Source organism: Pseudorasbora parva, chromosome 22 (genome assembly GCF_024679245.1).
Source record: "Pseudorasbora parva isolate DD20220531a chromosome 22, ASM2467924v1, whole genome shotgun sequence".
Lineage (NCBI taxonomy): Eukaryota > Metazoa > Chordata > Actinopteri > Cypriniformes > Gobionidae > Pseudorasbora > Pseudorasbora parva.
The window spans coordinates 41,258,878-41,271,757 of NC_090193.1; the positions used below are offsets into that span (position 1 = coordinate 41,258,878).

The 12,880-nt window shown below is 30.4% G+C and overlaps 1 protein-coding gene across 2 annotated transcripts in view; it reads left to right on the top strand.

Moving 5' to 3' along the window:
- LOC137057900 (nidogen-1-like) overlaps window positions 1–12,880 on the top strand; it is a 61,329-nt gene that overhangs the window by 18,776 nt on the left and 29,673 nt on the right. The window lies entirely within an intron of this gene.

Consider the following 12,880-nt stretch of genomic DNA (forward strand, 5'->3'; position numbering starts at 1 on the left):
TCTTAAAATACTTAAAAATATGTATCTTTTTTCTTTCAGTATGCAAAAATATGCAACTTTTTCTTGCAATACTTAAAAATATGCAACTTTTTTCTTGCAATACTTAAAAATATGCAACTTTTTTCTTGCAATACTTAAAAATATACAACTTTTTTCCTGCAATACTTAAAAATATGCAACTTTTTTCTTGCAATACTTAAAAATATGCAACTTTTTCAATTCAATTCAATTCAATAATTTATTGCCATGTCAACAAGTTGATAGGAATTTGTCTTGGTACAACTCTCAGACGTAAAAAGACATAAAGGACAGATATCATAAGTACAAAAACAGACAATGTTCCCCAACAATACCCAGAAAACAGTATGACCTTAGACCAAAACCCTGCAGACATTAAAGAGACAATACCCCTGGACAAGAAAAATAAAGTGCACAGGGCATACAGTTGATAGTGCAGCTAGCTGTCAGTGCAAATTCAGATGTCTAATAGCCAGAGGATAAGTACTGTCTCTGAAGCGTGAAGTAGAAGTCTTAATGCTTCTATATCTTCTTCCTGATGGGAGGAGATTAAAGAGGTGGTGAGCAGGGTGAGAGTCGTCCGCTATGATTTTTTTTGCCTTTCTAATTATTCTGGTGGAGAAAAGTGAAGAAAGTGATGGAAGGCTACAGCCTATAATTTTTGATGCTCTGCGTACTACTCTTTCCAACCTAGTTTTGTCCTGAGCGGTTGTGTGACCGAACCAGACAAGCATGGAAAAAGTGAGCACGCTTTCAATAGTCGACCTATAAAAGTGGGTCATGGCAATTTGGCTGACTTTAAATTTTTTGAGCTGCTGCAGAAAGTGAAGTCGCTGGTGAGCTTTACTGATCTTAATATTAGTGTTGAGCTCCCATGATAAGGATTCCTGTATTGTGGTCCCAAGGAACTGGAAGGAAGTGACCCTCTCCACCTCCACCCCATTAATGGAGAGCGTAGGGAGGGGACTAGGGGTCCTTCTAAAATCCACTACCAGTTCCTTGGTTTTTGAGGTGTTAAGTATCAAGTCAAAGCTTTTGCACCATTTCACCAGCCCCTGGACTTCTCTGCGGTAGTCAGACTCATCTCCATTAGTAATAAGACCAACTACAGAGGTATCGTCAGCAAACTTAAACAACAAAACTGAACTAGTGTGTGATTGACAGAATTGTGTGTAAAGAGTACAAAAGTGGGGAAAGGACGCAGCCCTGAGGGGCGCCAGTGTTTAAAAACCTTGACTGTGAGACATAATCACCCATTTTAACCACCTGCTTCCTATCGCATAGAAAGTTGAAAATCCATTTGCAGAGTGATGTACTAACACCTAGCTCCTGTAGAGTGTTAACCAGCTTCACAGGAACGATGGTGTTGAACGCAGAGCTAAAGTCCACAAAGAGTAACCGAACATATGTAGATTTTAACTCCAGATGTTGAAGAATAGAATGCAAACAGAGTGAGACTGCATCATCAACACTCCTATTAGCTCTATAAGCAAATTGGTGGGGGTCAAGCGAAACACTGGACAGGTGTTTACATATCAAACGCTCGAACACTTTCATAATGACAGAAGTTAAGGCCACCGGCCTATAATCATTAAGACATGAGATTCTATTTTTCTTTGGAACTGGAATGATCACAGCAGATTTAAAACAAGCAGGCACAATACCAAGTTGGAGAGACCAGTTAAAGATAAAAGTGAGAACAGATGTTAATTGATCAGCACAGTGTCTTAAAGTGGCAGACATTACGCCGTCAGGCCCCGCCGCCTTCCTGATGTTCTGCTGACAGAGCAAGATTCTTACATCATGCTCAGAGATGGTAGGTGGATGGTCACCCTGCTCTCTGTAACAGGGAGGGGGAAGGTGACATCCACTGTCAAAACGACAGTAGAAGTCATTAAGCCTCCCAGGAAGAGATGGGTCACTAACTGGAGCATGGTGTTTGATCTTATAGTCAGTAATGTCCTGCAGCCCATGCCAGACACCTTTGATGTCATTTGCATGTAATTTATTTTCAAGCTTAGCTTTATAGGAAGCCTTGGATTTCAACACAGCTCGCTGAAATTCATATTTCAGTAATTTGTATTGCACCATATCACCACTCTTAAAAGCAGCCTGTTTTTTCTTACATAGCACTCTCACTTCATTATTGAACCAGGGCTTACTGTTATTAAAAACATGAACAGCTCTTATAGGAATACAAACACTCTCACAGAATTGAATATAGGATGTGACTGTATCAGTGAAGGTGTTAATATCCTGACCATCAGACCAGAAGTTACTCCATACCGTGGAGTCTAAGCAGTCCTGTAGTGTGTCTATGGCTTGTGGGGACCATTTCCTAAAAAGCTTGACCGTTGGTTTCGCCACTTTAAGTTTCTGTCGATATTTTGGTATAAGAAAAATAGTGTTGTGGTCGGACTCACCCAAGGGGGCCCTGGCCACCGCATGATATGCCTCAGGAATAGTGGAATAGCATTGATCCAGTGTTTTATCCTTCCTGGTAGCGATCTGGATTTGGGGTTTGTATCTGGGGAGTGCCTTCCTCAAGGAGACATGGTTGAAATCTCCAAGCACAAACATGGCAGCGTCGGGATTATTGTTTTCTACCTCTGTGATATTATACACAAGTTGCTGCAAAGCTGCCGAAGCAGAGGCGTCCGGGGGAATATATATAATCATCAGGACAACAGAAGAAAACTCTCGAGGCAAGTAGAAGGGCTTACACATCACAGTGAGAGACTCCAACTCCGGAGAGCAGGATTGTGACAAGATTTTGCAGTCTGAACACCAGTTGCTATTGATGTAACAGCCAACCCCACCTCCACGTAGTTTTTGTGAGCACGCAGTGCGGTCTGCACGGTGTAGAGAAAATCCGGCTAGATGCAACATGGAGTCCGGGAAACTTTCAGCCAGCCAGGTCTCAGACAGGCAGATAGCGGCGGCGTCCCTGAAGTCTCTCTGTGTACGAATGATCATTGAAAGTTCATCCATTTTGTTAGCCAGGGAGCGGACATTGGAAAGAATCAGGCTTGGTAGAGCTGGGCGGTAGATGCAACGCCTAAGCCGGACAAGAGCGCCACCCCTCACACCCCGCTTCCGAGTCTTCCAGCATTGTTTAAGCCGCTCCTTGTGTTGTTGGCAATCCGGCGGTAAATCAAGCAGGAAAACGGGCATGCTGTCCCGAATATGAAGTAATGCAGATCTGTCATACTGAACAATACCAAGGCTGATCCATATTGAGGGGTATAATGTTTTTAGATCGGATCGAACAAAAAAGGTGGTGGAGTTGCAGTTTATATTAAGTCTAAGCTAAACTGCACTTGTATATTATCCATCAGCAAACCAAACTGTTTTGAACTTTTGGCAATTAAATTAGTTTTTGGTAATGGTCCAGATATCATCGTTGTTGGATGTTATCGTCCCCCTTCAGCTTCAAGTGAAGCTATTTCTTCACTTACGGACCTTCTCCATAACTGGACTAAATCAGAGCTTATTTTACTCGGGGATTTAAACTGGGATTGGTTATCACAAATGTCTGACCCACTCAAGGGTATTTGCGACTCTCTTTGTTTGGATCAATTGATAAAGTTACCCACCCGGTTAAATCATAAAGATCTAGTTAAATCCACGCTACTTGATGTAATTTTAACTAATGCTCCTCATAGATTCTCTGCAGTTGGCGTTTTTTGTAATGATGTAAGTGACCATTGTGCAATAGTATGTGTAAGGAATTGTAGGATTCCAAAGAGTAAACCACGTTTTATTTTAAAACGACAATTTAAACATTTTAATGATCAAGCCTTTCTGCAAGATATTTATAATAGTGATTTATATGTTGTTTCACAGATACCTGATGTTGATATAGCATGGGAGTATTTTAAATGTACTTTTTTGACTATATGTGACAAACATGCACCTTTTAAAAGGTTTAGAGTAAGAAGTAGAGATAATCCCTGGTTTAATGAGTCAATATCTTCTCTTATAAAAAATAGAGATAATGCATGGGCTAAAGCAAAGAAAACAAATAATAATATGGATTGGGTAAATTATAGGACAATAAGAAATAACTGTACAAAATTGATAAAAAAATCTAAATGTGATTATTATTTAAATATGATGAATGAAAATTTGAACAATCCGACAAATTTCTGGAAGTTGACTCAATCAATTGGTGGTAAAAAAAAACTCCACCAGTCTGCCGGACTGTTTAAAAATAAATGAGAGTGTAATACGGGACAAGGAAAATATTGTAACAGCTTTTAACAACCATTTTATCACTGCTGGCTTAATTCCGGACTTTAGTAATTTAGAGGAACATAATGTAGAAGGCAATGTGGCAAATGCTTCGTGTTGTTCTCAGCTGTTCACCTTTACTCCTATTTTGGCTACACAAGTTTATAAAGCCTTGTCAAACTTGGATTGTAAAAAATCAGCGGGATTTGATAAAATAGAGCCTTACTTTTTAAAAATTGCTGCAGATCTTATAACAGAACCCATCACTTCAATTTTTAATTTAAGTTTAAAATCAAATGTTATTCCTCGTGCATGGAAATCAGCTATGATTCTACCTTTGTTAAAAGGTGGTGATCCATCCGAGATGAATAATTACCGTCCAATTTCAAGGTTGTCAGTGATGGCAAAAGTATTTGAATCTTTTATAAATGATCAAGTAAAACAGTTTATTACTGAAAATAATATTTTAAATGAATTTCAATCAGGCTTTAGATCAGGTCACAGTACTGTAACTGCAGCCATGCTGGTTACTAATGATATTATTAAATGTTTGGATAGTAAACAGCATTGTGCAGCTTTATTTGTAGATCTCTCCAAAGCATTTGACTCTGTAGACCATAAACTACTGTTGCAGAGACTTAGTTGTGTGGGTTTTAGTGAAACAGCTCTAAATTGGTTTAATAATTACTTATTTGAACAAACTCAATGTGTCTCAGTTGAAAATTTTATATCTGCAGAACAAACAATTAAAAAAGGTGTCCCACAGGGTTCAGTTTTAGCACCAATTTTATTTTCTATCTATATCAATGACATAGGTTGTGGGATAACTCCAGCTAGAATCCATCTATATGCTGATGACACAATCATTTACACAGTCGCACATTCTTTGAGTCAAGCCATGGAGTTTCTGCAAGATTCTTTTCGGTCTTTGCAGCTGTCATTGTCAAATTTGAAACTGGTTTTAAACACACAAAAAACAAATTATATGCTTTTCACCCGGGGTTCCATTAAAACAGATTTCCCGATTTTAACTTTAGAAGGAGACTGTATAGAAAGAGTAAACTGTTATAAATACTTAGGCATATGGCTAGATGAAAAATTAGGTTTTAATGTACATATTGAAAATCTCTTGAAAAAGCTTAGACCAAAACTGGGTTTTCTCTTTCGTTTAAAGAAATGTTTTCCTTTAGAAGCAAGAAAGAGAATTATTCAAAGTTGTTTCCTCTCCGTCTTAGATTACGGTGATGTGGTTTATATGCATGCAAGTTCATCTTCTCTAAAAAAGTTAGATTGTGTATACCATGCTGCCTTGCGCTTTGTGACGAGTGCCTCTTCACGCACTCATCATTGTAACTTGTACGAATTGGTGGGTTGGTCTTCTTTGTTTCAAAGGAGAAAAATACACATGCTGATGTTTATTGCTAAGGCATTGTTGGGAAAACTACCACTTTATATTTGTCAACTTTTATCGTATTACACCTGTACTTATAGCACTAGATCGAGAGATAAATTGCTTTTAAAGGTTCCTAGAGTACGTTCAGAGTTTGGTAAAACTGCCTTCTCTTTCTATGCTCCCTGGTTATGGAATGAGCTGCAGAGTATAATAAGGATAGAAGCACTCCCTTCTTTAAAAGTTTTTAAAAATCTCTTATTAACCAAGTTAAGGGAAACATGTGTATGTTTTGTTAAGTAGATTTTGTTGTTATTTTGAGTGTTGGACAAAATTTTATGAAAGATTCAGATGTGTTTTTTTTTTTTTTTTTTTTTTTTTTTTTGTATGTTGTTTATGTGAAACTTTCTGTGCTGCCATCTTGGCCAGGACTCCCTGGAAGAAGAGATTTATATCTCAATGGGACTATCCTGGTAAAATAAAGGATAAAAAAAAAAAAAAAAAAGGCTGGGTTCTGGGAATATGCAGGACAACACCAAACAAACAAACAAAACAGAGAGTAGCACCGAGTCGCCATTGAGCGGCGCCATCTTGAATTGCAGTATGAGATTGCTTTTCTTAAAATGCTTAAAAATAAGTAACTTTTTCTTTCAGTATGCAAAAAGATGCAACTTTTTCTTGCAATACTTAAAAATATGCAACTTTTTTCTTGCAATACTTAAAAATATGCAACTTTTTTCCTGCAATACTTAAAAATATGCAACTTTTTTCTTGCAATACTTAAAAATATGCAAATTTTTCTTGCAATACTTAAAAATATGCAACTTTTTCTTACAATATGCAAAAATATGTAACTTTTTTCTGGCAGAGCTTAAAAATATGTTAGAAAACTTTCTTGAAATATGCAAAAATATGTAACTTTTTCTTGCAATACTTAAAATATGCAACTTTTTTCTTGCAATACTTAAAAATATGCAACTTTTTTCTTGCAATACTTAAAAATATGCAACTTTTTTCCTGCAATACTTAAAAATATGCAACTTATTTCTTGCAATACTTAAAAATATGCAAATTTTTCTTGCAATACTTAAAAATATGCAACTTTTTCTTACAATATGCAAAAATATGTAACTTTTTTCTGGCAGAGCTTAAAAATATGTTAGAAAACTTTCTTGAAATATGCAAAAATATGTAACTTTTTCTTGCAATACTTAAAATATGCAACTTTTTTCTTGCAATACTTAAAAATATGCAACTTTTTCCTGCAATACTTAAAAATATGCAACTTTTTTCTTGCAATACTTAAAAATATGCAACTTTTTTCTTGCAATACTTAAAAATATGCAACTTTTTTCCTGCAATACTTAAAAATATGCAACTTATTTCTTGCAATACTTAAAAATATGCAAATTTTTCTTGCAATACTTAAAAATATGCAACTTTTTCTTACAATATGCAAAAATATGTAACTTTTTTCTGGCAGAGCTTAAAAATATGTTAGAAAACTTTCTTGAAATATGCAAAAATATGTAACTTTTTCTTGCAATACTTAAAATATGCAACTTTTTTCTTGCAATACTTAAAAATATGCAACTTTTTCTTGCAATACTTAAAATATGCAACTTTTTTCTTGCAATACTTAAAAATATGCAACTTTTTTCTTGCAATACTTAAAAATATGCAACTTTTTTCCTGCAATACTTAAAAATATGCAACTTATTTCTTGCAATACTTAAAAATATGCAAATTTTTCTTGCAATACTTAAAAATATGCAACTTTTTCTTACAATATGCAAAAATATGTAACTTTTTTCTGGCAGAGCTTAAAAATATGTTAGAAAACTTTCTTGAAATATGCAAAAATATGTAACTTTTTCTTGCAATACTTAAAATATGCAACTTTTTTCTTGCAATACTTAAAAATATGCAACTTTTTCCTGCAATACTTAAAAATATGCAACTTTTTTCCTGCAATACTTAAAATATGCAACCTTTTTCTTAAAATGCTTAAAAATATGTAACTTTTTTGCAATACTTAAAAATATGCAACTTTTTCTTGAAATGCTCAAAAATATGTAACTTTTTTCTTTCAGTATGCAAAAATATGCAACTTTTTCTTGCAATACTTAAAAATATGCAACTTTTTTTCTTGCAATACTTAAAAATATGCAACTTTTTCTTAAAATGCTTAAAAATATGTAACTTTTTTCTTTCAGTATGCAAAAAGATGCAACTTTTTCTTGCAATACTTAAAAATATGCAACTTTTTTCTTGCAATACTTAAAAATATGCAACTTTTTTCTTGCAATACTTAAAAATATGCAACTTTTTTCCTGCAATACTTAAAAATATGCAACTTTTTTCTTGCAATACTTAAAAATATGCAAATTTTTCTTGCAATACTTAAAAATATGCAACTTTTTCTTACAATATGCAAAAATATGTAACTTTTTTCTGGCAATAATTAAAAATATGCAACTTTTTTCTTGCAATACTTAAAAATATGCAAATTTTTCTTGCAATACTTAAAAATATGCAAATTTTTCTTGCAATACTTAAAAATATGCAACTTTTTCTTACAATATGCAAAAATATGTAACTTTTTTCTGGCAGAGCTTAAAAATATGTTAGAAAACTTTCTTGAAATATGCAAAAATATGTAACTTTTTCTTGCAATACTTAAAATATGCAACTTTTTTCTTGCAATACTTAAAAATATGCAACTTTTTCCTGCAATACTTAAAAATATGCAACTTTTTTCTTAAAATGCTTAAAAATATGTAACTTTTTTCTGGCAATAATTAAAAATATGCAACTTTTTTTGCAATACTTAAAAATATGTAACTTTTTCTTAAAATACTTAAAAATATGCAACTTTTTCCTGCAATACTTAAAAATATGCAACTTTTTTCTTAAAATGCTTAAAAATATGTAACTTTTTTCTTGCAATACTTAAAAATATGCAACTTTTTTCCTGCAATACTTAAAAATATGCAACTTATTTCTTGCAATACTTAAAAATATGCAAATTTTTCTTGCAATACTTAAAAATATGCAACTTTTTCTTACAATATGCAAAAATATGTAATTTTTTCTGGCAGAGCTTAAAAATATGTTAGAAAACTTTCTTGAAATATGCAAAAATATGTAACTTTTTCTTGCAATACTTAAAATATGCAACTTTTTTCTTGCAATACTTAAAAATATGCAACTTTTTCCTGCAATACTTAAAAATATGCAACTTTTTTCCTGCAATACTTAAAATATGCAACTTTTTTCTTAAAATGCTTAAAAATATGTAACTTTTTTGCAATGCTTAAAAATATGCAACTTTTTCTTGAAATGCTCAAAAATATGTAACTTTTTTCTTTCAGTATGCAAAAAGATGCAACTTTTTCTTGCAATACTTAAAAATATGCAACTTTTTTTCTTGCAATACTTAAAAATATGCAACTTTTTTCTTGCAATACTTAAAAATATGCAACTTTTTTTCTTGCAATACTTAAAAATATGCAACTTTTTTCTTGCAATACTTAAAAATATGCAACTTTTTTCTTAAAATGCTTAAAAATATGTAACTTTTTTGCAATACTTAAAAATATGCAACTTTTTCTTAAAATGCTTAAAAATATGTAACTTTTTTCTTTCAGTATGCAAAAAGATGCAACTTTTTCTTGCAATACTTAAAAATATGCAACTTTTTTCTTGCAATACTTAAAAATATGCAACTTTTTTCTTGCAATACTTAAAAATATGCAACTTTTTTCCTGCAATACTTAAAAATATGCAACTTTTTTCTTGCAATACTTAAAAATATGCAAATTTTTCTTGCAATACTTAAAAATATGCAACTTTTTCTTACAATATGCAAAAATATGTAACTTTTTTCTGGCAATAATTAAAAATATGCAACTTTTTTCTTGCAATACTTAAAAATATGCAAATTTTTCTTGCAATACTTAAAAATATGCAAATTTTTCTTACAATATGCAAAAATATGTAACTTTTTTCTGGCAGAGCTTAAAAATATGTTAGAAAACTTTCTTGAAATATGCAAAAATATGTAACTTTTTCTTGCAATACTTAAAATATGCAACTTTTTTCTTGCAATACTTAAAAATATGCAACTTTTTCCTGCAAAACTTAAAAATATGCAACTTTTTTCTGGCAATAATTAAAAATATTCAACTTTTTTTGCAATACTTAAAAATATGCAACTTTTTTCTGGCAATAATTAAAAATATGCAACTTTTTTTCCTGCAATACTTAAAAATATGTAACTTTTTTCTTTCACTATGCAAAAATATGCAACTTTTTCTTGCAATACTTAAAAATATGCAACTTTTTTCTTGCAATACTTAAAAATATGCAACTTTTTTCTTGCAATACTTAAAAATATACAACTTTTTTCCTGCAATACTTAAAAATATGCAACTTTTTTCTTGCAATACTTAAAAATATGCAACTTTTTCTTAAAATGCTTAAAAATATGTAACTTTTTTCTTTCAGTATGCAAAAAGATGCAACTTTTTCTTGCAATACTTAAAATATGCAACTTTTTTCTTGCAATACTTAAAAATATGCAACTTTTTTCTTGCAATACTTAAAAATATGCAACTTTTTTCCTGCAATACTTAAAAATATGCAACTTATTTCTTGCAATACTTAAAAATATGCTTTTCTTTCAGTATGCAAAAAGATGCAACTTTTTCTTGCAATACTTAAAAATATGCAACTTTTTTCTTGCAATACTTAAAAATATGCAACTTTTTCTTACAATATGCAAAAATATGTAACTTTTTTTTGGCAGAGCTTAAAAATATGGTAGAAAACTTTCTTGAAATATGCAAAAATATGTAACTTTTTCTTGCAATACTTAAAAATATGCAACTTTTTCCTGCAATGCTTAAAAATATGCAACTTTTTTCTTGCAATACTTAAAAATATGCAATTTTTTCTTGCAATACTTAAAAATATGCAACTTTTTTCTTGCAATACTTAAAAATATGCAACTTTTTCTTGCAATACTTAAAAATATGCAACTTTTTCTTAAAATGCTTAAAAATATGTAACTTTTTTCTTTCAGTATGCAAAAAGATGCAACTTTTCTTGCAATACTTAAAAATATGCAACTTTTTTCTTGCAATACTTAAAAATATGCAACTTTTTTCCTGCAATACTTAAAAATATGCAACTTTTTTCTTAAAATGCTTAAAAATATGTAACTTTTTTCTTGCAATACTTAAAAATATGTAACTTTTTTCTTTCATTATGCTAAAATATGCTACTTTTTTCTTGCAATACTTAAAAATATGCAACTTTTTTCTTGCAATAATTACAAATATGCAACTTTTTTCTTGCAATACTTAAAAATATGTAACTTTTTCCTGCAATACTTAAAAATATGCAACTTTTTTCTTGCAATAATTACAAATATGCAACTTTTTTCTTGCAATACTTAAAAATATGCAACTTTTTTCTTGCAATACTTAAAAATATGCAACTTTTTTCTTAAAATGCTTAAAAATATGTAACTTTTTTCTTTCAGTATGCACAAATATGCAATACTTAAAATATGCAACTTTTTTCTTGCAATACTTAAAAATATGCAACTTTTTTCTTGCAATACTTAAAAATATGCAACTTTTTTCCTGCAATACTTAAAAATATGCAACTTATTTCTTGCAATACTTAAAAATATGCTTTTCTTTCAGTATGCAAAAAGATGCAACTTTTTCTTGCAATACTTAAAAATATGCAACTTTTTCTTACAATATGCAAAAATATGTAACTTTTTTTTGGCAGAGCTTAAAAATATGGTAGAAAACTTTCTTGAAATATGCAAAAATATGTAACTTTTTCTTGCAATACTTAAAAATATGCAACTTTTTCCTGCAATGCTTAAAAATATGCAACTTTTTTCTTGCAATACTTAAAAATATGCAATTTTTTCTTGCAATACTTAAAAATATGCAACTTTTTTCTTGCAATACTTAAAAATATGCAACTTTTTCTTGCAATACTTAAAAATATGCAACTTTTTCTTAAAATGCTTAAAAATATGTAACTTTTTTCTTTCAGTATGCAAAAAGATGCAACTTTTCTTGCAATACTTAAAAATATGCAACTTTTTTCTTGCAATACTTAAAAATATGCAACTTTTTTCCTGCAATACTTAAAAATATGCAACTTTTTTCTTGCAATACTTAAAAATATGCAACTTTTTCTTGCAATATGCAAAAAAATGTGTTACTTTTTTTCTGGCAGAGCTTAAAAATATGTTAGAAAACTTTCTTGAAATATGCAAAAATATGTAACTTTTTCTTGCAATACCTAAAAATATGCAACTTTTTTCTTGCAATACTTAAAAATATGCAACTTTTTCCTGCAATACTTAAAAATATGCAACTTTTTTCTTAAAATGCTTAAAAATATGTAACTTTTTTCTTTCAGTATGCACAAATATGCAATACTTAAAAATATGCAACTTTTTTCTTAAAATGCTTAAAAATATGCAACTTTTTTCTTGCAATACTTAAAAATATGCAAGTTTAGAAAACTTTCTTGAAATATGCAAAAATATGTAACTTTTTTCTTTCAGTATGCAAAAATATGCAACTTTTTCTTGCAATAATTAAAAATATGCAACTTTTTCCTGCAATACTTAAAAATATGTAACTTTTTCTTTCTATATGCAAAAATATGCTACTTTTTTCTTGCAATACTTAAAAATATGCAACTTTTTTCTTGCAATACTTAAAAATATGTAACTTTTTTCTTGCAATACTTAAAAATATGTAACTTTTTTCTTTCATTATGCTAAAATATGCTACTTTTTTCTTGCAATACTTAAAAATATGCAACTTTTTTCTTGCAATAATTACAAATATGCAACTTTTTTCTTGCAATACTTAAAAATATGCAACTTTTTCTTGCAATACTTAAAAATATGTAAGTTTTTTCTTTCAGTATGCAAAAATATGCAACTTTTTCTTGCAATACTTAAAAATATGCAACTTTTTTTGCAATACTTAAAAATATGCAACTTTTTCTTGCAATACTTAAAATATGCAACTTTTTTCTTGCAATACTTAAAAATATGTAACTTTTTTCTTTCAGTATGCAATAATATATAACTTTTTTCTTTCAGTATTCAAAAAGATGCAACTTTTTATTGCAATACTTAAAAATATGCAACTTTTTCTTACAATGTGCAAAAATATGTAACTTTTTCTGGCA